The sequence below is a fragment of the Carcharhinus amblyrhynchos genome, chromosome 16 (assembly GCF_965287045.1).
Source record: "Carcharhinus amblyrhynchos chromosome 16, sCarAmb.v2.hapA, whole genome shotgun sequence".
Classification (NCBI taxonomy): Eukaryota; Metazoa; Chordata; class Chondrichthyes; order Carcharhiniformes; family Carcharhinidae; genus Carcharhinus; species Carcharhinus amblyrhynchos.
The window spans coordinates 48,855,888-48,883,835 of NC_137339.1; the positions used below are offsets into that span (position 1 = coordinate 48,855,888).

Consider the following 27,948-nt stretch of genomic DNA (forward strand, 5'->3'; position numbering starts at 1 on the left):
TCTGCCTGGGTACACTGACACAGGAAGCAATCTTTCAGAAGGCACAAACCGTCACAGTCGTGCACTCCAGCCCAGCGCCCAGGCACGCTGCCTCAGACTTTTTTCAAACTGTACATGCGCAGTTCAGAGATCCAAACGGTCTGGCAACGCTAAGCCCCGCCCACAGCATGGATTGGATCGGAGCCGGCAAGAAGTGTAGAGGTATGCTGGAGTGAGGATTCTGGGCTCGGATCTGTATTACGCCCAGATCCAGCCCTTAGACTCCGATTGGTAAAATTGGGCCAAATATCTAACATTTTAGAAGGCTCAAAGTCAACTTACCATATGGAGTAAAGGCTTATGAATGGCTCCACAGCAGAAGAGCATAATTGCAAAATCAGAACAGTCGTGAAAGTCTTACAGGATGTAGGTCTAACATGGAATGCAAAATGTGAGTTCACCAAATCCATAATCAAGTTTCTAGGTTGCAGAGAACATGCCACTGGAATCACAGTTGATCTGGAAAAGAAGTGTTATAGGGGAATTTCTGCAACTAGGGAACATAACTGAACTTCAAAGGTTCCTCAGGATAGTCAGCCAAATTACTATCAAATGTAGCAGCATTCAATGATCCCTTAAGACAGATTTTGAGACAGGGTCAACAGTGACGCTGGACTTCAGACCAGTAAAAGACTTTTCAAAGGATTAAACAACTTCTAATCTCTTCTGAAATCTCGGCACATTATGCTCCAGGATTACCTATAGTAACAACAGATGCATTGTCCTCAGACCTGGAAGCAGTGCCCAATCAAGTGCAGAGAGATGGCAAGCATATACCAGTTCACTATGCCTCTGGGTCATTATCAAAATTAAACAATACAACATAACAGAAAAAAAGCTTTGGCGGCAATGCGGGCGTGAAAAAAATGTCCAGACCATGTTATGGGATTGCATTTAAAAATTGGAACACACCATAAACTTCCAGCCAATCTTCTAAACAGGAAGGAAATTGTGAGGATGCCACCCAGATTAAGCTTTTTTGAGATATGACTCCATCACAGAGTATGTGTAAGAAACATAGAACATAGAACATTACAGCGCAGAACAGGCCCTTCGGCCCACGATGTTGCGCCGACCAGTTAAAAAAAAACAATGACCCACTAATCTAAACCAATCCCTTTTCGTCCATAAACCTATCCACGGATCTCTTAAACGCCCCCAAACTGGGCGCATTTACAACTGCAGCAGGCAGGGCATTCCAATCCCTCACCACCCTCTGGGTAAAGAACCTACCCCTGACATCCGTCCTATAACTACCACCCCTTAATTTAAAGCCATGCCCCCTCGTGCTAGCTTTCTCCATCCGAGGAAAAAGGCTATCACTATCCACCCTATCTAAACCTCTAATCATCTTATATGTTTCAATAAGATCCCCTCTTAGCCGCCTTCTTTCTAGCGAAAACAACCCCAAATCCCTCAGTCTCTCCTCATAGGACCTCCCCTCCATACCAGGCAACATCCTGGTAAACCTCCTCTACACCCTCTCCAAAGCCTCCACATCCTTCCTGTATTGTGGGGACCAGAACTGCACACAGAACTCCAAGTGCGGCCGCACCAGAGTTGTGTACAGTTGCAACATGACGCTGTGACTCCTAAATTCAATCCCCCTACCAATAAACGCCAAGACACCGTATGCCTTCTTAACAACCTTATCTACTTGATTCCCAACTTTCAGGGATCTATGTACACATACACCTAGATCCCTCTGTTCATCCACACTATTCAAAGTCCTCCCGTTAGCCCTATACTCAACACATCTGTTATTCCTACCAAAGTGAATCACCTCACACTTCTCCACATTAAACTCCATCCGCCACCTCTCGGCCCAGCTCTGCAACCTGTCTAAGTCTCCCTGCAAACTATGACACCCTTCCTCACTATCTACCACACCTCCGACTTTGGTGTCACCAGCAAATTTCCACCCAGCTATACCCGCATCCAGATCATTAATAAAAATTACAAACAGCAGTGGCCCCAAAACAGATCCCTGAGGCACACCACTCGTAACTGAACTCCATGACGAATATTTACCATCAACCACCACCCTCTGTCTCCTATCTGCTAGCCAATTCCTGATCCAATTTCCTAGACTACCCTCAATCCCATACATCTGCATTTTCTGCAGAAGCCTACCATGGTGAACCTTATCAAACGCCTTACTAAAATCCATATATACCACGTCAACTGCCTTACCCCCATCCACCTCTTTGGTCACTTTCTCAAAAAACTCAATAAGGTTAGTAAGGCACGACCTACCCGCTACAAAACCATGCTGACTATCTCCAATCAATTCATTACTCTCCAAATAACTATAAATCCTATCCCTAATAATTTTTTCTAAAACCTTGCCCACAACAGAAGTAAGACTCACCAGTCTATAATTCCCGGGGAAGTCTCTATTCCCCTTCTTAAACAATGGGACAACATTCGCTATCCTCCAATCTTCCGGTACTATACCAGAGACCAACGACGACCTGAAGATCAGAGCCAGAGGCTCTGCAATCACCTCTCTTGCCTCCCAGAGAATCCTAGGGTAAATCCCATCTGGACCAGGGGACTTGTCTATTTTCAAACCCTCTAGAATATCCAGCACATCCCCCTTATCAACTGCAATACTGTCTATTTTACACCCCTGCAACCCAGTGTCCTCCTCAGCTATATTCATGTCCCCCTGCGTGAACACTGAAGAGAAATATTGGTTCAATGCCTCACCAATCTCTTTCGGTTCCACACACAACTTCCCTCTACTGTCTGTAACTGGCCCTAATCTTGCCCTAACCAACCTTCTGTTCTTGACATACCTATAGAACGCCTTAGGATTCTCCTTAATCCTATCAGCCAAAGTCTTCTCATGTCCTCTTTTAGCCCTTCTTAACTCACTCTTCAACTCCCTCCTAGCCAATCTAAAGCTTTCTAATGCACTACCTGAGCCCTCAAGCCTCATCCGAACATAAGCCTCCTTTTTCTTTTTAACCAACGAATCAACTTTTTTAGTGCACCACGGTTCCCTAGCCCTACCAAATCCTCCTTGCCTGACAGGGACATACCTATCACGGACTCACAGTAGCTGCTCCTTGAAAAAACTCCACATTTCGGACGTTCCCAGTCCCTGTAATCTCCTAGTCCAACCTATGCTTCCTAATTCTCTCCTAATAGCCTCATAATTACCCTTCCCCCAGCTAAAACTACTGACCCGAGGTTCATGCCTATCCCTTTCCATCACTAAGGTGAACGTAACCGAAGTGTGGCCACTATCACCAAAATGCACACCAACTTCCAAGTCTAGCACCTGGTCTGGCTCATTTCCCAGCACCAAATCCAATATAGCCTCACCTCTAGTTGGCCTATCTACATACTGAGTCAAAAAACCTTCCTGAACGCTTTCTACAAAAACTGACCCCTCTAACGAGCTAGAGCTATAGCAATTCCAATCAATGTTAGTAAAGTTAAAGTCCCCCATAACAATTACCCTATTACTTTCACTCCTAACCAGGATCGTCTCCGCAATCCTTTCCTCAACCTCTCTAGAACTTTTAGGAGGTCTATAAAAGACTCCCAACAGGGTGACCTCTCCTCTCCTATTTCTAATCTCCGCCCATACTACCTCAACAGACAAGTCCTCATCAAACTTCCTCTCTGACACTGTGATACAGTCCTTGACCAATAATGTTACCCCTCCCCCCCTTCTACCTCCTTCTCTACTCCGACTAAAGCATTTGAACATGTCAAACAATAGCAGACACATTATCACAAGTACCATCAGGAGCAACAGAAGAAGAGGATTTGGACTTCATTTATGAGGTTCGTGCATCCTTAATCACCCAGCATTTATCAACTATTGCAAGAAAATTGTAAGAAGTAAAGCAAATCTAGAAATGAGATGAAGAATGCCTTCAAATCCAAAAATATTGTTTAGACGGATGGTCAGACTTTGTCCACAATAATCTGATACTAAACCAACAATCTGAACAGCACAAGCATCTTGCTGTTTTTGACGACTTCTCTGCATGAGTCACATCAAAAGCACTTCAGTTTGATATTCTTAAACTTCTCCAAGGTCATCAAGGAAGTGTAAAATATCATGTGCGGGCAGGTATTACTCAATCTGTAGAAGAAATGATTTCATAATGAGTCATGAATAAAAAGAACCAGTATTACCTTCTACTTTTCCATTAAGGCCATGGGAGCAGCTGGGAATAGACTAATTTGAATTTAAGGGAAAAATCTTCCTAACTGTCATTGATTATGACACACAGTGGACTGCACAGTCGACTGCACAGTCTCAAAGTATCAAAGCGGAAACAGTCATTCAACCCCTCAACAGAATTTATTCAATACATGACATTGTACTGTCAGAAACTTGGCCACAATTTGCCAATGAGCGATTCCAAAATTTTGCAGATGAATATGGCATTGTTTGTGTATTCTAGTTATCGTCAAAAAAATGGAGAGGCTGAGAGAGGAGTACAAACCATTAAGGACTTATTAATGAAAAACAAAGATTTGAATCTAGTTTTTGAGGTATTGAACCTCACCACTACAGAATAGTTTCTCATCATCAGAATTACTGATAGGTAAGAGATTGAAAACACAGCTTCCAGCTCTGACACCGAACATAACCCACAACAGAGTACAACAAAACAGAGCCGACCAGGCTCTGAACTTTTCGTCCCAGGCAGACAGCATGTGAGTTACCCATGCTAGAGAGAGAGTATAGGTCTGAGACCAGCAGAAACACAATCATTGATAAAAAAATCTCAAGTCTCAGAGGGCGGAAGGAGGGGTGGAGTGTTAATCTCAGAAGTATGCATGATGATATACTAATGATGTCAGATCACCTGATTGAGGAGTATGAGATCTGGAAGGGAACCATATAATCCCTACAGTGCAGGAGGAAGTCATTCAGCCCATCAAGTCTGCACCAACTATCTGGAAGGGCATCTTACCCAGGCCAACCTGCACACCCTGTCCACATAACTCTGTGCATTTACCAGATACATGTAAGCTATTCATCTTTGGACACTAAGAGACAATTTAGCATAGCCAGTCCACCTACCCTGCACATCTTTGGACCATGGGAGAAAACTGTAGTACCCAGAAGAAACCCATGCAGACACAAGGAGAGTATGTAAACTCCACACATTCTAAATTCCAATCCAAAGCTAGAATTGAACCCAGGGCCCCCAGGTGACGTGAGGCAGCAGTGCTAACCTCTTCAATCTCGTGCAGGGGTCCAAACGTCTAAATACTTGCTGTCAATAAACAGCTATGAGTAAAGAGGCTACAGACTTCAGCAGAATTCTTTTTGAGAGGCTAGGCCAGGAAGCTTCCTGGAATCTATTGGGGAGCCATCCCAATCTGGCAATCTGCTATTTCTCCAGCTCCTCCATGTTCCTGCTATGGAACCCAGAAAATTCACGTCTCTGTATCACCTCCTCTTCAGAAAACCTTCCTATTACACATAATAGCGTTCCTGTTGAAAGATGGGCTATATCTCAAGTCAGTTCCAGTACTTGATTGTTCAAACCTTTCAGCCACCCTTTTGTTTTTTAAGAAAAACTGTTGCAGATAATGTTCAGATAAATCGGGTCATATATTTGTAAGGAGGTCAATATTCTATTGAAGTGCTTTCTTCTCTGTGCTCCATCTGTAATGTGCTTTATGTAACTCTTATTTTGCTATGTGGCTTTGACTAATGAATATCTTTCATAACTCAAATGAAAGTGCACAAAAGGCAGTAAAGAAGGAGGAATGGAGTGCTTGACCTTTTTCAAACTTTGGCAGTTATATCTTTTTGATCAACATAAGTAGGTGGTCCACATGACTCCACAGACCTCGCATGCTCCTTCTGAAACACTGAGAACAGAATATTCTCCTCTTTTGTCCTTTTTCATTCCATTGTCCTTTTTTGATTCTTGTCATTTCATTTATTTTCATCCATTTACACTTGGTTGTTTTGCTCCTTCTCCTTGCACTCAATTCTGACCATATGACCTACAAACTTTAAGTAGCTGGTCAGTGCAGCCCCCACATGCATTGCTGTAACACTATAGCAGTACTATCCCTCCGATTGCTACTATGAGGCATTGAAAGGTGAACTTGCAGCTACATTGCTTGGAAAGAGCTCAACACACATGGGACAATAGGATTCAGAGGTGAGTGCCCTTTTGATTTGCTAGGGATTAACATCTATCAGTGGAATATCAAAAGTGCTACAATGACCTTGATGTCCGATTGTCCACTCTATGTTCCTATCATCAAGAACATAGCCTTGCTGAATTTAAACTATACCCTCTTGATTAAAACCATGTCAGAAATGGACAAGCAAAATCAATATCTGGATTTGATTTTAATGTGTATGTGCGCTGAAGTATTTAAGCCAATTCTATAAGTTACTGAATCAATGATTGCAAACGGCTGCAAGCACCAAGGATTGTGACAGACAGATAAGAAAATGATCAGAACAAAACAAGATCATTTCAGAATCAATACAAACTTAAATCCCTCTGAAAATGTAAGGAATAAAGCATCTGGTTTACATTAAGCATGGCCTCGTTACTTCAGAAAGGAACACTGCAACAGAAGAAATATTTTCATTTTCTCAATCCTCAGTTAATTTTATCAATTTTTGGCAGTGGGCAGGAAAGCAGCTTTTGAAGTGGCTGATGCCAATGATAGCTTTCTCTGCTGTGTTGTCAGGAACATAGTGCAAAAAGCGTAAAAGGGTAGATTCTATGACAGAGTCCACCGCACCAGCAACTCAGTATTTTAAAGGTCAGGGCGCCATTTTTAATAGCCACCGTGGTGCACTGAAGTTAAAATAAAACCAGTAGTCTGTCCATCTGACTCCTCCCGCCACTGACCCTTGATAATGCCCTCTGGCAGTAGCCCCTGATGTTGCATTGCCCAGAGCTTCCCTCCTTCTCCCCCATCCATCCTTTCCCACAAAATGAAACCCAGTGAACTGATGTGTTGTGTTCTCCTTAAACTGTCCTTCAAATCTTAAATTTGGCAAGGAGATCTACATGTGCATCAGTTTGATTAATTATAAATCATTATGTCATTCCCAACCAACCATGGCTGACCTTCACCAGCATGAGAATTCATTAGCAAACCCTTAATAGATGCCAATAACCTACACGCTCTGACAAAACAGCATGGAAGGTGCATTCAAAATGGTCTGGAAAACTGTGCCACCTATTGTGTGTGAGAGAGGAAAGGTGATGCCAGAGAGGGAGACAGAAACAGACCATCTTTGCACGAACATAGCTGAGCAAAAAAGCTAAAGTGCACTGCACAGGTTAATTGACGGTTGATTGAAGGTAAACAAAAAAATGATTGCTTCACAAAATATCTTTAGTTCTAATTGTTAGTATATAAACTGACTTTCAACTTTCATTTGCATAGCACCTTTAATATCATAAATCATCCCCAGGTCCTTTGCAGGAATATCAAACTGAATTTGATACTAAGCCACATAATTAGATATTAGATATTACTTGATGAAAAGCATGGTCCAAGTGATCGACCATGAGGAGTATTTCAAAAGAGGCGAGACAAGTTCCGAGGTTCAATATGTGAGCTGTATTGTTTCGGATCTTGGCAGCTGAAAACATGACCACTAGTGGTAAACTATATACTTACAGGTTTGTGAAAAGTTGCTACTTTTTTAATGCAGCATGCCGGGAAATTTCAGTGGGGCCAGATTAGCATGATCCACGCTGGGTGTCTAGCCCCAAGTGTGTCTCCCAGCACCGGATTTCCGGCGCCGCTAGTTCCACATCATAAATAGGCGTGGTGCTGCATTAGACAATTTAAGTATAATTTGCGGGCCAGGGGGCTGAAGTCTCAAGGTCCACTAGCCTCTCCCCTGCGCCACTCTACTTCACTCTAGCTGGGTCTACAGCAGCTTTCCACTTTTGGGGAGCAAGTGGTCCAACCCCCCTGGAGTAAAGCGGGGGTTCTCCCCCAGAGGGTCAGGCAGTTGGGGGGGGGGGGGGCGTTGCTGCTCCCTGGGCTTTGGCACCTTGGCTGTGCCAGCCTGGCCCCTGGCACTGCCCTAGGGACAAAGTGCCAATGCCTGGGGCACCATGGCACTGTCCATCAGGAATATGGCAGTGCTAAGTGGGCAGGGCCTAATGGGGTGCGGCCTGATCAGGGTGGGGCCTTTGTGGACAATCAGTTGTGGGGGGTGGTCCCACTGCAATTCTGCGTACAGGTAGCAAGCAAAGGGAGAGAGGCCAGTGATCAGGGTTTTGGGGGGGTGGGGGGGGGGGGGGGGAGGTGGGGGTTGGTCAAGGTGTGGTGTTACACGGGAAATCGGGGCTATGGAGGGGGGAGGGCAGCGATCGAGGCCGGGGGTGGGGGGTGGGCACTGAGCCTGGACATGCTTCGGGGGCCAGGAGTCAAGCTGGCTAGCAGTCGGGGTGCCGGCCGACTGGGGCCACGGTGCATGTGCAGACCTACAAATCAGCGTCGGTGCTGTGGCCCACTCAGTGCCATGCTGCTGGCCTCTCCAGTGGGGGTAAGCCCCACTCCCTGATTTTTCACGGAATTCATGCTAGTGCACTCTGCAGTGCACAGAGTGCAGGGGATTCTTTTTAGAACTCCCACGAAAAAAACCCGTGTGATTTACTCCAATTTTCATGTGAATTCAACACTTAGAATTTTTTGGGGAGAATTGTCCTCTTATATTTATTAAGAATTTGAGGACCTAATATGGTGATGCAGTTATGTCAAGCAGCATCATCACTTCAACATTCTACAATATTATACTGAGAAAATGAAACAATGGGGCGAATTTCCCCAATTCTCCAACCATAGGAGTCGTAGCAGGCAAGGGGTGGACTATTGGAAAAGTCCATTGGCCTCATGTGGGATTTTCCACTTTCAGGGCAAGGGCTGCACTTGGTCGGTATTTCACACTGCACTTTGACACCTGTACTTATTTCTGTTTTTTAAGAAATTATTTATTTATAGGATGTGAGCATTGCCTCCTTGACCAGCACTTTTTCACCATCTCTAATTGTCTGTGAGACAATGGTGGTGAGCTGCTTTCTTGAACCACTGCCATGCTGTTAGTGAGAGAGTTCCAGGGTTTTGATCCCTGACAATGAAGGAATTGCAATATGGTTCCAAGTGAGGGTAGTGAATGACTTGGAGGACAACTTGGAGGTGGTGGTGAAACCCATGTATCCCCTGCCCTTGCCTTTCTAGGTGATGGAAGACATGGGGTTGGAAGGTGCCATTGAAGGAGGTAGGAATGATCTCAATACCCTTGTATGCTTGACAGTTACGGAATGACATTCTCTGAATATTTGTAGTGAAACCACAGGGTGGCTAATGCTGAGTTTCAAAGTAAAACATAGGGGAGACTCAGGCATAGGAAATGTCTGATATGCCAGGTATACTCAATCATTTATGCTGATCACAAGAAACTTCTAAAACCATCTCCTGCTCATGATCATAGCTGTGAATCCACACGAAGCTACAGATCAGAAGAATTTCTTAATGTATTCCAGCTCTGCAATACTGGGGTCACTTAGCACAGTTGGTTAAATCTTTGTGATTTAGAATGACTCAATAGTACAATAGATTCAATCACCATACCAGCTCTGGTCATTCACAAAGGGCTGCCACCTCACCTTGCCCCCACACTTGAGGAATAGCCATTTGTCTCTCAGTAATGGAGAAAAATGCTTATGGTCCTTTAAGGCCTATGGCTAACTTCTTATTACTGCAGATTCTGCAAATCTGCACTGAAAATGTTCAGAGCAATAGAAAGCAAGTTTATATTTCTGATCATTTGTGGTAATACTTTCAAATGACTTTTTGTTTCTCCTCACTGAAACACATAATCTATATTTATCCTGTATCGATGACAATTTTTATGGTTTCAGACTAATTTACATTAAAAATTGAAAAGCTTCAATTATTGAAATTCCTTAACAATCTAATTGATGGTTTGATGGATTCAAACTTCACAAACAAAAGGGGTTATAAAGATTTAGGTATGGCACTTCCCTTGAGCTCTAATTAATTCTGCTTACTTCTACACTGATATGATGTTTTTTATGTTCTATTGCATACAAATAAGATTGTTGAGATAGTGCATCATTACTTGCCACTTCAGCGGACTTTGGGCCACTTTGGTGATGAAACTGGGGAGTGGAGTTCTGGACTCAGACTTTTAATGAAAAAAACCAGCAGTTTCTAAAGAGTATTTGCGTATAACAGGAGACTCATTGTATACAGCCCATTTGGCACTCACTCCCATGATGGATTTTACCCTCCCTGTGTGTCTCCCACACTGTGTAGAAGGCCATATGTTGATGCAATATTCCAAAGCCTATAAATGATACCTGAAAGCTTTGCTGAGCTTATTAACAAATAGCTTTTGGCGTTCCGTTCTTCTACACATTGGTAACCAATAGGGACTGCATTTTTACCTTTCCTGTTGTGAACCAATCAGACTTTTAATTATAGATTGTGTTACTGGCAGGGTGTTTTTATTTAGATAAAGGTAAGTCTTCTCATATGGAAACTTCAGAAGCAGCGTTACTGCAAATCAATCACAATGTATAAGACGTTCAGTAATATAACCGCCGAATGAACATTTCACCTACATTACAGAAATTATTTTGCAGTTACCCTTTAATCTTGCATTTGATAGACAGTTAAATTAGCTTTTTTCTATTCTGAAGTGCTTGTTTTTTTGGTCTCTGTGGGCTGCCATGTCGTTTTGAAGTAAAGCATTAATTTTCCTGAGTGCTGTGGGAGCACCGTGATGCATTATGGGGAATTCATAGCTCTGTGCTATTTAAACGAGTAATTTAGTTCACAAAAAAAGTCATCTTCAAAGTTTAAACATATCTATTACCAGGCGAAAGGCGTTAAACTAAAATGGCCCTTACAACATAACAGGACATTGATAACTGTGGGCAGGAACAAAGGAAAACAGAACAGCTTTTGCAGAGATGTATTTTAAAAGCATTGCATTCATATGGAGATAAATGCTGGGCTCCTGTCTGAAGGCAGATTTCTGCCTCAGATCAAAGCCAGAATTGGCACCGCCTGTGACTAAAGTGCATTTTCACCTCTCATGCTTCCTTTGGCATAGTCAGTCTCACCACCCTCTTTCAAAGCCTCTCTACGGTGCAGCACATTAGGACCAGCCTTGTACTATTCGGATATAAACAAAGCATCTCCAGCAACAACTTCCCCTCTTATACTCTGCCATAGATCATTGCCTCTATCATCTTCCCTCATCATCTTCTCTTCCTAATCTACATCCTGCACTTTGGCAATAACTCTCAAAGAAATTGGTTGGCGCCTTGTTAATTTTTCTTTAATAAAATGAAAGCCAAAGCATCCAATATGAAACTTGGAGTCTATGCTGGAAGTGTAACATCTGCCACATCAATAAAGGCAAAAACAACCAAACACCAGTCCAGGATTCAATCTGAAAGAGAAGTTAGGCCTAATTATAACTTACTCTGAAAATGTGGTCTGTTAATTGAAAGTGCGGTCTACCTGAAGCCTAACCAGGGGTCCTACAATCAATGTTTCAACCACAGGGGCATGATTCCACATGATAACATAAGTCCATCTCTCCGATGTCATTACTTGTCAAATATCAAGACTTGGATAAGCTGCAATTATCTCTGTTAGATGTCTGTCTTCACTATCTCCGTATTTGGAATGCTTTTCTTTAATTCCATCCCACTTCATGGCCATTTGTCTCAGATTCAACCAGACTGTTCAAAGCCTGAGCAATTTAGTCCACTCTGACGTCCCCTGTCACAACCAGTCTTTGCTCCATCATCATTCCACCCACATGAGCCCTACCTTAGCTCACCTGCTGAAGGTGTCATCCATTAATTTCTGTTGCAGTTGTTAGATTCAACTATTCCACTGCTTTCCCAGCTGACTTCTTATCACCCACATGTTCTGTAAAGTCAAAATGGGATATTTCCTCTCACAATTCATGTAAAACTCTGGTACTCTCTTCCCAGTTCATGCTGGCACTTTCCTCTACCACTACACATCAAGCCCAGGCTCCAATGCAGACACTACCTTTGTTTCATTGCTGGAGTAGGGGGCGGAGTAACATCACAAGAACATCTCTTAATGTAGAAAGAGATCTCATTCACAGGGGTCATTAGTTTTCAGCCTCTTTCAGCACAAAAATTCTAGAACAGGCAGAACCCAGATGGCAACCATATTTCTTTGACACATATTAATCAGACATTCAGTTGAAGGCAGTTAGCGTGACAGCATTTGCCTTATGCAAAGGATTGTGAAAATCCTTGGACTGTCTAGGCTGATCATTGATGCCAGTGGCACCAGTGTACATGCAGCAAATCTGCTGGGGGCCCTGTTCAATAGCCTAGGGGTGGAATAATCATAACATTACCTCTGAGCAAAGTCTGGCTGAAAAACTCTGTGCAAATGCACTCATTTGAAGGGAACTGTACAATGAACTCAAGAATTCGGAGCAGCAGTTGGTGGCACAGTGATCAGCACTGCTGCCGAACAGCGCCAGGGATCCGGGTTCAATTCCCAGCTTGGGTCACTATCTGTGTGGGGTTTGCATATTCTTTCTGCGTCTGCGAGGGTTTCTTCCAGGTGCTCTGGTTTTCTCCCACAGTCGAAAGACATGCTGGTTAGGTGCATTGACCATGTTAAGTTCTACCTCAGTGCACCCGAACAGTGTGATGACGAGGGTATTTTCATAGGAGTACTAATGTAAGCCTACTTGTGACTAATAAACTTCTACTTTCCAGCCTGCTGCACTATTCAATGTGATCATGCCTGATCTAATTATGGCCTCAATTGCACTTTCCTGCCTGCCCCCCATTATTCTTGACTCTGTCATCAAAAGTCTATCTGACTCTGCCTTGAATATATTCAAAGTATGGTTCACATCATGATCGTTACCACATTTCAAGATTCACTCCGAGCCATGCTGCCACTCAAAGCATTATATGCAAGGTTTTATTTCAGTTGTTATGTATGTCCAATAGGCTCCATGTATAGCCACGCACAACTGCCCAGAATTAAAACTAAGCACTGTTATTCTCAAACAGCAGAAAATGAGCTGACTTTTCATGGAAATTGGCAAAGACTGATAATGGACAGGAAAAGAGGAGTTTTCCATTGTATAGAATCATAGAACCCTACAGTGCAGAAAGAGGCCCTTCGGCCCATCGAATCTGCACCGACCATAATCCCACCCAGGCCCTACCCCCATATCTCTACATATTATTATCCACTAATCCCTCTAACCTAAGCATCCAGGGACACTAAGGGGCAATTTTATCATGGCCAATCAACCTAACCCGCACATCTTTGGACTGTGGGAGGAAACCAGAGCCCCTGGAGGAAAGCCACACAGACACGAGGAGAATGTGCAACCTCCACACAGATAGTGACCCGAGCCAGGAATCGAACCCAGGTCCCGGGAGCTGTGAAGCAGCAGTGCTAACCACTGTGCTACCGCGCCGTACCGTATAGTCCTGCGCTTAGGAAAAAAAAAGCAATGGGCGGTTCCATGACATATCGCTGGTGGGACAGGCTCTGATTCACCCACCCTACCAACAGCTTAGAAGATCGCGGCACCATTTTTAAAGGCCACCTCAGCGCTAAGGAGTTCACCCTGGAACCATCCCCCTCCTCCACTGGATCCCCAGCCACTGCCCAGGCACTGCTCCTCTCCCCCTTTCCAATACATTCATCTGAATTCTCTGAGTGGTCTGCTTGCAAGGTGCGTGCCCTTGGAAGATCAGTTTGGTTTTACACCGTTCTGCTATCATGCCGATGTAGATGGTTTCCTGCGGGAGGTGTGGGGAAAAAAAATCACGCTACCACATATTTACTTCAGTATAAAATGCAATTTGGCTGTTTGGTGAGATTTTCTACTCTCATTGCCGAAACTATTCTCTCTGGTATGGAACAAAGAGCAAATTCTTAAACTTAAAGCCAATGTACTTAGCAGCAAAACCAGGGAACGGATAAACAAATTCTTTCTCTGAAACAGTTGTGAATTTTGGGACAATTGGAGCTGTTACCTCTAATTTAGATTGACAAATTGTTGAGAGTGAAGCTAGAGTGTCCAGAGACATGTCAAAAAAAAGGAAAATGTAATTCAGGACAGAATGATGAACTGCCCTGAATTTTTTAGGAGCATCCCAGATTTCAGGTAGCTGTCCCATCTCCCAGATGGTCTGAAACTGGGATGTTGTAGGGTGCGATTAACTAATTTTGCACATGTGTAGCTAGGCTCTCCTCACAACAGCTTACACAGCATGTTATTGCAGACTCCTCAACACCATCACCTTCCTTTTTAAAAATTCCTTCACAGGGACGTGAACATTGCCGACAAGGCCAGTATTTGTTGCCCAGCCCTAATTACCCTGGAACAGAATAGCTTGCTAGGCCATTACAGAGGGCAGTTAAGAGCCAACCATATTACCATGGTCTAGATTCTGTATGTAGGCCACACTAGGCAGGGATGGCAGATCGCCTTCCATCAAGGATATTGGCAAATCAGATGGATTTTTTATGCCAATCGACAATGGTTTTAGGGTCACCATTACTGAGACTGACTTTATATTCCAGATTTATTAATTGAATTTAAATTTCATTAACTGCTTTGGTGGGATTTGAAACTTTGTTCCCCAGAGCATTAGCATGGCCTTCTGGATTATTAATTCGGTGACATTACCCCTATGCCACAATCTGCTCCTGCTATCAAAACCATAATGAAGCCATAACCATTCCCATTCCCCTCCCCACTAGTTCCCTCTAGCCTCTCATGCAACACCCAAGCAATCCCTTTCATTGTGCCCCTCCCCATCCTGCCTCAGCTCAAGAGACTGACCAGCATCCACCCCTTCCCCTGCTGGTTTCCATACTCCCATCTAATTTATTCCCTGATTGAGGGACAGATCTATCAAACGGTGGGCAGCACTGGATTGATGACTTGAATGGCTTCTTTCTGTACCAAACATTCCTAGGGTTCACTTGGCATTGCAAACCATTACTCTCCCCACCGTGCCCCACCACCCCTCAGTTAGTGTGCTGGTTAGGCTTCATCCCAACCATCCACCACCTAAACCATTCAATGAGATTCCAGCCAGCAACTCACTCCTAAATACACACTGCATAACATACAATCCACCTGAATGACTGCTGCATTTATTTTACCACACCCTACTGCAACTTATTCTGGAAAAAGTTGACATTTCTCTCCTTGTAAAGGCAACAAATTATATGTTTATAAATGTCAAGTTCACAGTGATTTTTTTCTATTTTTTGATCACCAGAGAAAGGAGGTTAATGCTGGAAGACAGAATATTTTCTATTTTGACACCACACACTTTAGATAAAGAACAATACTATAGTATCTCTACAGTGCACAAGGAAGACATTCGGCCTATTGAGGCTGCGCCAAGTCTCCAAAAGAGCAACTTGACCAGGCCCACTCCCCCTGCCCTATTCATGTAATCCTATGTACTACCATGGCTAATCCACCTAACCTACACATCTTTAGACTGCGGGAGGAAACCCACGCAGACACTGGGAGAACGCAGTCAGACATCTTTGTTCAACCCAGAGAGGTTTGACTCTACACTCACTAATGTGATATTTTGCCATTTCCCACAACAGTCACCCTGTCAGTAGTTATATACTGTGAGTTAAATTCCTCTATGTACTAATCATAGAATTGACCTGCTCTAACATTCAATCAAGTGATCCATACAAATGAATTAAAATCTAATGTCAGCATACAATTTCTATTCATCAAACCTGACTTCCTGTCAATACACTTCTTTACGTTCACCTTTTCCATTATAAATCACCATTCCCACATGAATAGTAGGAATAGAGTATGTAAACATGTCACATTGTAATTAAAACATCCTGACAGTGGGAGTGTCAATGCTTTAACACCTCCATTTTGAATCTTCCAACTTTGAGGCCAGAATTTAACCACCCTGCCTAACATAGGAATCGAAGTGGGTGTGGGTTGGACAACAGAAAGGTCTGTTGAACTTGGTGGGATTTTACTGTTTTGGGTCGAGCGAGACCATAAAATCCCGCCCATAACTTGCTGTGAGGTTGCTGTGGGAGTCCCCCGGTCACCGCGCACCAGTGCCTGCTCGGGTACACTGAGGGAGAATTGAGGGAAAAAAAAGCAAAGTGGTTAGCACTGCTGCCTCACAGCGCCAGGAACAGGGTTCAATCCCAGCCTCAGGTCACTGCCCAAGTGGAGTTTGCACATTCTCCCCGTATCTGTGTGGGTTTCCTCGGGGTGCTCCAGTTTCCTCCCACAGTCCAAAGGTGTGCGGGTTAAGTTGATTGGCCATGCTAAAATTGACCCTAATGTCGGGGGATTAGTAGAGTAAATATGTGGGCTTGCGGGGATAGAGCCTGGGTGGGATGTGGTCAGTGTGAGCTCAATGAGCTAAATGGCATCCTTCTGCACTGTTTGAATGGCAATGAAACTGCTATTCTCTAATCAATTTTACATCTCTCTTTTTGCAGCTTTTTTGTAAATTTAATTAATTAACTATAATAATATAAATATTTAACTAAGAGAAGACAGGATATAAGAAATGAAAATGGGGGCTGCATTACACTTGTTCACCAATTCCAATTATTCCCCCACCTCTAACCCCAACTGAATCACAGAACTGTCATGCGCCAAAGGCCCATTGTTTTTGCACCTGCTCTCCGAATGAACAACTCACCTAGCGGCAGTTCTCATATTTCCTTTTGAATGGTTGAGCTGAACCTGTCTCCACCATTCCTTCAGGCAGAGTATTCCAGACTCTAACCCCTCACTGTGAAAAAAATTCTCTTCATATCACTTTTTATTCTTCTCCTCACAACCTTCATTTCCCGAAGGAAAGCAGTCCTAACTTCTCCAGTCTATTTTAATAGAACAAAGAATAAAGAAAATTACAGCACAGGAACAGGCCCTTCGGCCCTCCAAGCCTGCACCGACCGTGCTGCCCGACTTAACTAAAACCCTCTACCCTTCGAGCGACCATATCCTTCTACTCTCATCCTATTCATGCATTTGTTATGACACCCCTTAAAAGTCACCACTACATCCGCTTCCGCTACCTCCACCGGCAGCGAGTTCCAGGCACTCACCACCCTCTGTGTAAAAAGTCTGCCAGCTTTCGGGACTCTGCCCCTTCAGGTGAGTCAGGGCAGAGCCCCGAAAGCGAGTGGCGTTTGCTACCAAATAAACTTGTTGGACTTTAACCTGATGTTGTGAGACTTCTTATTATGTTTACCCCAGTCCAACGCCGGTATCTCCACATCATAAAAAAATCTGCCTCATACATCTCCTTTAAACCTTGCCCCTCGCACCTGAAACCTGTGCCCCCTAGTAATTGACTCGTCCACCCTAGGAAAATCACCTGGATTATTCTTGCTACCCTCCAATCCCCTGGGACCTCCCCTGTAGCCAGTGACAGTACAAAGATTTCTCTTAAGGCTCCAACAATTTCCTCTCTTGTCTCTCTCAGTATTTTGGGGCATATCCTAGAGGTCTTGTCTACCTTAATGTTTCTCAAAAACCCTAATACCTCCTCCTTTTTGACCTCAACATGACTCAAACCATCTTCACACCCTTTCCTAGACTCATCATCCACAAAATCCTTCTTTTTGGTGAATACTGACGCAAAGTACTCATTTAATACATCGCCCATTTCCTCTGGCTCCATGCATAGATTTCCTCCTTGTCCTTCAGTGGACCAACCCTTTCCCTGGCTACCCTCTTGCTCTTTCTCAATGTACAAAAAGCCTTCAGATTTTCCTTAATCCTGCTGGCCAATGCTTTTTCTTAACCCCTTTTAGCCCTCCTTACTCCTAGCTGAAGTTTTGTTCTACTTTTCTTGTATTGCACACTTGCTTTGTGTGTTCCCAGCCTCTTAGTCTTGACAAATACTTCCTTTTTCTCTTTGGCTAGGCTCACAATATCTCTCATTATCCAAGGTTCCCAAAACTTGCTATACTTATCCTTCATCCTTACAGGAATGTGCCAGTCCTGAATCCCTAACAACTTACACTTGAAAGCCTCCCACATGCCAGATGTTGATTTGCTCTCAAACATCTGCTCCCAATCTACATTCTTCAGTTCCTGCCTAATATTGGCGTAATTAGCCTTCCCCCAGTTTAGCACCTTAACTTGAGGACTAGTCTTAATCCATTAGCACCTTAAGTTTACTGAACTATGGTCACTGTTCCCAAACTGCTCCCCTACTGAAACATCAATCACCTTGCAGGCTTATTCCCCAATACCAGGTCCAGTATGGCCCCTTCCTTATTTGGACCATCTACATACTGCTTCAAGAAGCCCTCCTGTACTCTGCCCCATCCACACCCCTAACACTAATTGACTGTATTCTGCAGTCAATATAGGGAAAGTTAAAATCTCCCACCACAACAACCCTGTTACTTTTACATCTTACCAAAACCTGCCTATATATCTGTTCCTCTATCTCCAGCTGGCAGTTGGGCGGCCTGTAGTAAACCCTTTCTATTCCTGAGCTCTACCCATACTGCCTTGCTGTCTAAACCCTCCAAGGTGTCGTCCCTCAGCACAGCTGTGATATTCTTCTTAACCAGTAGTGCAACTTTTGCACCCCTTTTGCATCCCCTCTATCCCACCTGAAACATTGCTATCCTGGAATGTTAAGCTGACAATCCTAACCTTCCATTAACCACGTCTCTGCAATGGCGACAACGTCATAGTTCCTATCACAAATCCATGCTCTAAGTTCATCTGCCTTAACTGTTACATTTCCCGCATTGAAACAAATGCAGTTCAGTCCATCAGGCTCGCTTTGATTAGCAACCTCACCCTGCCTGCTGTTTCCCTGAGTCTTCCTGGCCCTATTCTCTGGTTCCCCTTCAGCTATGCTTTGGTTCCCACCCCAGTGCCAAACTAGTTTAAATCCTACCATGTGACACCTGCAAACCTCCCAGCCAGAATATTTATGCCCTTACAGTTTTGATGCAACCCATCCTTCTTGTACAGATCCCACCTGCCCCAGAAGACACCCCGATGGTCCAGATATCTGAAACCCTCCCTCCTACACCAGCTGTTTAGCCACATGTTAAGCTGCACTATCCTCCTATTCCTAGCCTCACTAGCATGCAGCACAGGGAGTAATCCTGAGATTACAACTCCAGAGGCCCTGCTTTTTACCTTTCTACCTAACTCCCTAAACTGCTACTGCAGGATCTCATCACTCTACCTACCTATGTCGTTAATACCAATATGTACCATAACCTCTGGCTGTTCACACTCTCCCTTCAAAATGCTTTCTGCCGACTCAGAAAAATCCTGGACCCTGGTACCAGGGAGACAACAGACCATCCTGGAGCCTCTTTCACGTCCACAGAAGTGCCTGTCTGCACCCCGAACTGTAGACTCCCCTATAACTATTGCTCTCTTACTCTTTGTCCCTTCTTGCTTAACAACAGAGCCAGTCATGGTGCCACTGTTTTGGAGGCTGCTGCTGTTCCCCTGATGGCCTTGATAGGCCATCTCCCCCAACAGTATCCAAATCCAATATTTGTTAGAGAGAGAGGGGGTGCGGGTGGGGTGACCACAAGGGAGTCCTGCACTGATTGCCTGCCCTTTCTAGTGGTCACTCATCTATCTGCCTGCACCTTGGGTGAGACCACATCGCTAAAGCTCCTATCTATGACACTTACCACCTCCTTCATGCTCCTGAGTTCATCCACCTACGAGCTCCAACCTAGCCATGCGGTCCATAAGGAGCTGCAGTAGGGTGCACTTCCTGCTGACTCTTACCTTCACTTTTACCATCTCAAAGTGGCCTTTTTTTTAAACTTTATTCCAATCCAATCAAGTCAAATTAAACCCAATTCAGAGTCCCAACAAGTTGGGACATTCCCAATCCAAGCTGACAAGACAGGGCTCTCACCTCCTGTCTTGGGCTTGATCTACATGATCCAAGCTGATTGGAGTAGGTGTAGCTCCTCCTCCAAGGCTTGATCTTATTTGCATCTTAGCCAAAAGACCGAGATGCCGCTTTAAAAAATTGCTTCAAATGAAGCTGAAATGTAACCTAATGACTTCAACCAAGTGCAGCATGTCGATACTACACTTGATCTTAGCCAAAAGGCCAAGAAGCAATCTTTAGTCAGAGGAGGAGGGAAGCACTAATGTAGCATTTCAGGCTTATCACTCTTTGATACCAGATCTTTTGCTTCCCACTTCTTAATAGAATTTGCTGGTCCAACTTCTCCCAGAATGTACCAGTGAAGTCTCTCAACTGCCTCTACTAAATGTTGTAACTCCTGTTTATCAGTGGAGGTGTGCTTTTGCTTCCCACTTCTTAAGAGGTGTTGCTGGTCTGTCTTCTCCCAGAATGTACCAGTGAAGTCCCTCAGCTGCTCCAGCCATGAGGCCAAACTAGGGACTGATGCAAATTCAACAGAGCATTCCTGCTCTTGTCCTCCATACCCCTATTAATAAAGTACAGTATACCACCAGCTTTATTAACTGCTCATTTAATCTGTTCTTCCACCTTCAATGATTTATGTTCATGTATACTTGAATCTCTCTCCTGTTCTCACCACTTTGGCATCTTGTCTCCATGTTCTTTCTACCAAAATGAATCACCTCATGCTTCTTTGCAATGAACTTCAACTGCTACCTATCGGTTCACTCCATCAATTTATCTATCTCCTTTTAAAATTGTATGCTATCCTCCTCACAGTTCACAGCTCTTTCATACTTTGTATCATCCACAAACTTTGAAATTGTGCCCTGTACATCAAGGTCTAAGTCATTATCAGAAAAAACAAAGGTCCCAACTCTAATCCTTGGGGAACTTCATTATAAACCTTCCTCTAGCAGATAAAATGCCAATTAAACATTGCTGTCTTCCATCATTCAGCCAATTTCATAGTCATGTTGCTACTGTCCCATTTATTTATTGCACTCTTTGTTATCTCTTCAGAAACTCCAGCAAATTAGTAAATTATGATTTTTCCTGAAGAAATCAGTGCTGGCTTTCCTTAATTAATACACATTTCTTCATGCGACTATTCATTTTGTCCCAAATTATAGTTTCCCCATGCCTAAGTTAAAGGCTGAATATAACTTTGGCTCCCCAGTATAACCAAGATTGCCAAGTATTTGGAAATTTTCTTCATCATCAATTAAGAGTGATCTCAATTTTTTATCCATGCTTCCAATCATCCTCTGACAACTAATCTGGTTTAATGCACAGAAACAATATTAATATTCTTGTCTGTCTAGATAAGCACCAATTAAAGGTGAAAATGCATGTTTGCTCAAACCTGCGTGACAGTCCACAATGCACTAAACTTCCCATGATTAATATTAATAACATTAACACAGTAGTGTCAATAAATCAGGGGAGAGAAATGACCTGGCATGGAATACAGTGATATTACGAAGAAAAACAGTTCCAGTCTAAGCCAGTGATGGTTAATGTAGGCTGGTGTTTGGGCTGCATGAGTGGCCCGCCTTCAACTCAGTGGGCCTCAAGATTGAAATTAGGCTCATTTACTAACCATGACCCCATGAATAAGATAAATACATTTAATACATGTCAAATATTCCTCAACAAGTTTTAGAAAATGCTTAGTCATTTAAATATTAATCAAACTATAATCAACTTCAAATGATAAAAACAAAAAGCGTATTTACATTTTGGATGCAGAGGGAGCACATGACTCTCAGTCAATGCTATGTGCAATCAGCATAAACCTCACTTCACTTTGCTTTATGCGTGTATCACTTCAGTTATAAATGGGGGGTTGATTTCGCTCAGTTGGCTAGACAGCTCATGAATGATACAGAGTGATGCCAACGGCCTGGATTCAATTCCTACACCGGCTGCGATTATTCATGAAGGTCCCACCTTCTCAACCTCGCCTCAGGACTGTCTTTACCAATAGGGAAAAAAAACTACACGGACAGTAATCAGCGCAATGTGGCAACACTACATGTGGGCAATGGTCAGCAACATTTCTTGTGTATTATGGTCAGAATCCAGATGGGTTGCAGGTTGTCCATCTGGGGAATGAATCATGAAGTTTTGCAGATGTTTGGGAGAGAGAGAAGAAAGAGCAATGGGATGGAGCAATGGAAGGTCAGAATGCTCTGAAGCTGTCACCATGGGGAAATAACAGACAACCCAGTTCAAACCTACTAAGGAGCATCACAGCCCATCAGGAAGGCTTTGGACATATTATGAAACCTCCTGACACAGCACCTGCAAAACAAGAAATGTCAGCCATTCCTCCAATGATAGTAAAGCAGAGAAGTTAGGGTGTACACACTCATGAAGGTTTTGTTTGAGCAAATAAAGGGAATAAAAACTATTTCCACTGGCAGAAAATGCAGCATCCAGATGACATGCGTTCATGGCTATTTTCAAAAAGAACCAGTGGCAAGTTTACCCAGCTCTTTGCTCTGATCCAGAATGCACTGTCCTAATAGAAGCCAATTCAATAATACCTTTCAAAAGGGAAGAGCAAAAATTCTGCAGGACTGTGGGGAAAGGGCTGGAAGGCAGGAGTAATTGGAAAATTATTTTCAATAGGTAACACAGACGCGATGGGCAGAATAGCCTCTTTTTGTGTTGTATCATTCAATGCTTCTATGATCCTTCCTCACTGAAGGATGAACAGGGATCGCAGCCCTTGGTTCATCAAAGCAGAACCAAAAGTCACAAATACTTTGTTTGACAGTGTATTCTCATGGACTGTTTGAGACTTTGTTGAACAGATTTGAAATTCCAGATGTGAGTGTAAATAATTGTAGTCAGTTTTCAATAATTCTCAGTGGTTGCTTTGCTGGTTATCCTTCCTTGGCCCACTCCACTAATTCTCAATTATCTTCACCAGTTCCCTTTGTATTACAATTGCAGCAAGCTGTTGCATCAATTTAGGTTAAATAGATTAAGCTACACAATGCAGCCATAGGGGCATACTGTTTACTTGGCAGATTTCGTGCGATCAGACACTTTTCTTTCCACACCAGAGTTTCCACCAGTTTCTCCAGATACAAAACCAGCATGATAGCCTCTCATGCCAGCTTGACACTAAGGTTATTGGCAGGCTTCCTCTCTACACCATGAAGCTCACACAGAAAACAGGTGTACTGGCCGACAGTTAAGAGGAGTTTTTCTCCCGTTGAGCAGCAGGTGCTTTTATCTCCTCAGCGGGATAGTAATTTTAAGGCACTTGTGCTTGAGAGAGCTCATAAAGTAGTGGTTGGTTCACATCTGCTTGCTGAGAATAATATTGCCTCCTGATTCAGCTTGCCATTTCAGTTGTTGGTACGGCTGCCTCACAGGACCAGGGACACGGGTTCAATTCTGACAATGGGTGGCTGGCTATGTTGAGTTTGCACATTCTCCCTGTATCTGCGTGGGTTTCCTCTGGGTGCTTCAGCTTCCACTCACAGTCCAAAGATGTGCAGGTTAGGTGGCAGGCTGGGCGACAAGGAGAGGACGTAAGAGAAAGCATGAGTGGGATACCATTTTGGAGAACCGATGTAGACTCAATGGGCTGGATGGCCCCTTCCTGCACTGTATGGATTCTATACAAATCAGAGGCACTTTTTTCTCTTGTAGGTGCAATTCCAAGGGAGCTCTCACTGAGACTGGACAAACTAATCCAATGAACAGAAAAGGCCCGTCCAATCTAAACTCTTGCTCCCGAATCACAGAATTGTGGTGGTGCAGAAAGTGGCAGGTCCACAGTTCCCTAAAAGTGGCAATACAAGTGGCCAAGATGATTAAGAAAGCATATGGCATGCTTGCCTTCATCAGCCTGGACAATGAGTACAAGAATTGGAAAATTATGTTTCAGTGACATAAAACTTTGGTTAGGCCACATTTGGAGTACTGCACGCAGTACTGGTCACCACACTACCAGAAGGACATGGAAACTTTGGAGAGTGTGTAAAGATTGGGTGGCACGGTGGCACAATGATTAGCATAGCACCACGGATCCAGGTTCAATTCCTGGCTTGGGTCACTGCCTATGTAGAGACTGTATTTTCTCCCTGTGTCTGCGTGGCTTTCCTCCGGATGCTCCGGTTTACTCCCTCAATCCAAAGATGTGTTGGTTAGGTGCATTGGCCATGCTAAATTCTCCCTCAGTATACCCGTGAACAGGTGCCAGAGTTTGGTGAATAGGGTTCATTACAGTGTTAATGTTACTACGTGCCACTAATAGATAAACTTTTACTTTTAACTTTAACTTTAAAGAAGGTTCACCAAAATGTTGCCTGGTCTCAAGGGTATTGGCTATGAGTAGTAGTTGAATGAACTAGGATTATTTTCACTGGAAAGGCGGAGGCTGACGGGTGACCTGATAGAGGTCTACAGAATTATGAGAGGCATAGACAAGGTGGATAGTTAGAGGTTTTTTCCAAGGGTGGATGGTGAGAAGGGGAAAGTTTAAGGGAGATGTGCAGAGGAGGTTTTTCACACAGTGAATGGTGGGTGCCCGGAACACGCAGCCAAAGGAGGTGGTGGAATCTGGCATATTAACAACATTTAAGAGGCACCTGGATGGGTACATGAACATGGAGGGAATACAGGGATATGCACTGAGTAAGAACAGAAAGTTTTCTCTTCAGTTTAGTTAGGGTATCATGATCGGCACAAGCTTGGAGGGCCTAAAGGCCAATTCCTGCGCTGTACTTTTCTTTGTTCTTTGTGGCCATATAGCCCATCATGTCCACACTGGCTCTCCAAGTGAGCACCATGACTTAGTGTCACCCCCTTGTCTTTTCCCCTTACTCTTGCACATTGTTTCTATTCAAGTAATCGTCAAATGCCCTCTTGAATGCTTTGAATGAACTTGATTGATCCAGAGGTGAATGGCTGTTGTCTAAGTAACTGCTTCATCCAGTTCCCTCTGAAAGTCACACTTTTGGATCAGAACATGCGTGACCTTTGTGACTAGAGTGACAAATCCAGCACCAGATATCTAATACAGTGCAACATCTACCATTTGTAAATCAACCACTGTATCTCATTATTTCTTTGATTTTTATCAAGGTGTCGCATTCCAGGATTTTTGACCACTTTTCAATTGAAAAGATTTTTAAAAAGCAAATGACCTTTAATGTTGAATATTTGACACAGAATGGCCATCAGTGCTGCTTTTTACTGAATGCTTTCTCAGCACTACAGGTACCATTTGGAGTGTAAAATAGTAGCCGTACCACGCACACAAACATCTAGTGCGCAAAATCAAATTCACTCTTTCCAGTGTGCCACAGGCAGACTGTGCAGCTAGCTTTGCTCTGACTACATGCAAGTGACTCTTTGGATGTCACACCTAAATTCAGAGATGTTCTGCAACTGTAAAGTGCTCTGTAGTCTGAGACCCATACTTAGCACATTAAGTGGATGAATGGGCAGCCTCCTGGCAGCAGTCATCATGTCTTTATTTTACATGAGTCTGCTGTATCCATCAATGTTCGAGTTACACTGCGGGTGTTTACTGGGTAACAAAGTCTATCTACTGAACACCTCATTCATGACTGGTTTTCAACTCAAGTATAAATAGATAATGTACATATAGATCCATGCTTCCACATAAAATTCCAGCAAGCAAACCACCAGGGTTCTTTTGCAAATGTGTCCATTGCCTGGACCACTCAGGAGCCCTGAATGACTCATATGAGTGGATGACATGACTTACTGTGATTGCCATATCCTGCATAACTTTGTTAATTTACTGTAGCAACCAGGTCTATGGCGAGCAGCTGAAGAGGAGAAGGAATAAGAAGTTAACCATCACATCCAGCTGGGATCTCCGTGATGAGTTGATCCACTTATCACTCTTGTACATTCACTTCATGTCAGTCTTCTATATACAGTGCTACTCCAGTGGCTGCAGCGCGACTAGCTAAATGCCGTTAAATTTCAGTGGAGGAGATTGCAGACAGCCTTTCATGCGGACCTCGAGCATTCAGAAGGCCGAGCTTTGAATTACATCATCTCTAATTTCTCTGCATTGAACTTCATCTGCCATTAGCCATCCATTCCACTTGTCTGTATCTTTTGGAGTTCTGTACAATCTTTCTCACGATTCACAAAGGTTCCAAGTTTTGTGGCATCTGCCAATTTTGAAATTGCTCCTTGTACACCAAGGTCTACATTATTAATATATATCAGGAGAAGAAAGGATCCCAATACCAACCTCTGGGGAACTCTACTACAGATCTTCCTCCAGCCTAAGAAACTCCCATTACTCATTCCTCTTTGGTTCCTTCGTTCCTGTCACTCAGCCAATTTGATATCCATATGGCTACTGTTCCTTTTATACCATAATCTAGAACTTTTCTCACAAATTTCTTGTCCAGTATTGAATGCCATTTTAAAATCCATGCACATCACATCAATAGCATTACCCTTATCAACCCTCTTTACTACCTCTTTCAAAAATTCCAGCAAGTTAGTTAATCATGATTTTCCCCAAAGATATCCAAACTGATCCATTTTAATTAACCTACATTTCTCCATGTGATTATGACTTCTGTTCAGAATTTCTTTTTTAGAAAATTCTGCATCATCTAACTGGTCTGTTGCTGGGTTTACCTTTGCAACCTTTTCTGAACAATAGCATAATGTTTGCAATCTCCAGTCCTTTGGCACCTGCTCTTATTCTAAGGAAAACTGAAAAATTATGGCCAGCACCTTTGCAATTCCACTCTCACTTTCCTCATCCAGTCCCAGTGCTTTGTCAACTTTAAGTACAGACAAGCTATCCAATACCACTCATAGGAAGAGGCAGTGTAAGTGGGATACATGCAAGGTGCTCTGGCAGGGGAGGATTACTCTCCTCCGTTGGGAGGAGAATTCCCTTTATGTGTGGTGGGGGAAAGAGGGGAGAACCCCAATGCCTGCAAGGTGCAGGAGGGAGAGAGGTGTGTCCATTAACATGGTGATGGGGGGCATTGCTCTGTTGCTTGGTGGGTTGTGTGCCGGTCTCTTTGGGTAGTAGGGGTGAGGGTTGGGGGTGGGGGGAGCGGAGGGGCGATCCTTCAATTTATCCTTGTGATCGGGATGCTGTAATGACTTCAATCAGACAGTTAAGGTTGGTCTATTGAAATATGAACTCCCTGATTAAAGAGTCAATTGATGGGCCGATCAGTGGACGAGGAAAAGTCTACTTTTCCTTGTAATTAACTGGGAGTGTCAGTTCCCCTGGCACTTCTGAAGGTAGACTGATGACTGATAGCATTTTGTGTATTGCTGTTGGAATTGTAAATAAATGGATTTTGATGAAGGGATTTCTGCCTCCAAAGACTTATTACAGATGCCCTTTAACAATAGTGCCCCAATCTGGTAATCCCAGCCATGCTGATGTGTTTAGGCCCCACCCCTCCAAATGCTGTGTAATCCTCGCCAGCATTTTGAAATTGCACAGAGTGCTGTTCAACAGATGATTAAAAGTGTTTGTGAAGCCAGTGAGTTTCACATAGCTTTTCTTCCCTGATATAGCGTACCAGTGTAATTTTGGGAAAATTGCATCCCTGTATCCAGGAATATTTAACACCCAGTCCTGCCTTTCCTTTAGCCAGGTCTCGGTTATTGCCATAACATCATATTCCCACAATGCAGTCTGTGCAAGATTGTAACTCCCCAATCTTATATCCCACACTCCGTACATTCACATGCATAAAGTGTGACACCATGGCTGGGATTCTCCCAAAGCAAAACTAAGTTCCCAACAGGTGGAAAATGGGACTAATTCCCACCCACTTTTTTTCCATACTTACATGAATGAATCTCCCATACTTAGTGCAATGCAAAATGCCTCAGTGTGATTTACTCTGAAAAGTAGTGGGCAGGGCTT

At 43.5% G+C, this 27,948-nt stretch overlaps 1 protein-coding gene and 1 non-coding gene across 2 annotated transcripts in view; one reads left to right on the top strand and one right to left on the bottom strand.

The window, feature by feature from the left end:
* cdh22 (cadherin 22) overlaps positions 1-27,948 on the top strand; it is an 871,134-nt gene that overhangs the window by 451,845 nt on the left and 391,341 nt on the right. The gene's annotated exons all lie outside the window — the stretch shown is intronic.
* On the bottom strand, positions 20,034-20,225 carry LOC145354107 (U2 spliceosomal RNA). Its single transcript, XR_013888796.1, has one exon. It is a non-coding gene; the product is annotated as a U2 spliceosomal RNA (small nuclear RNA).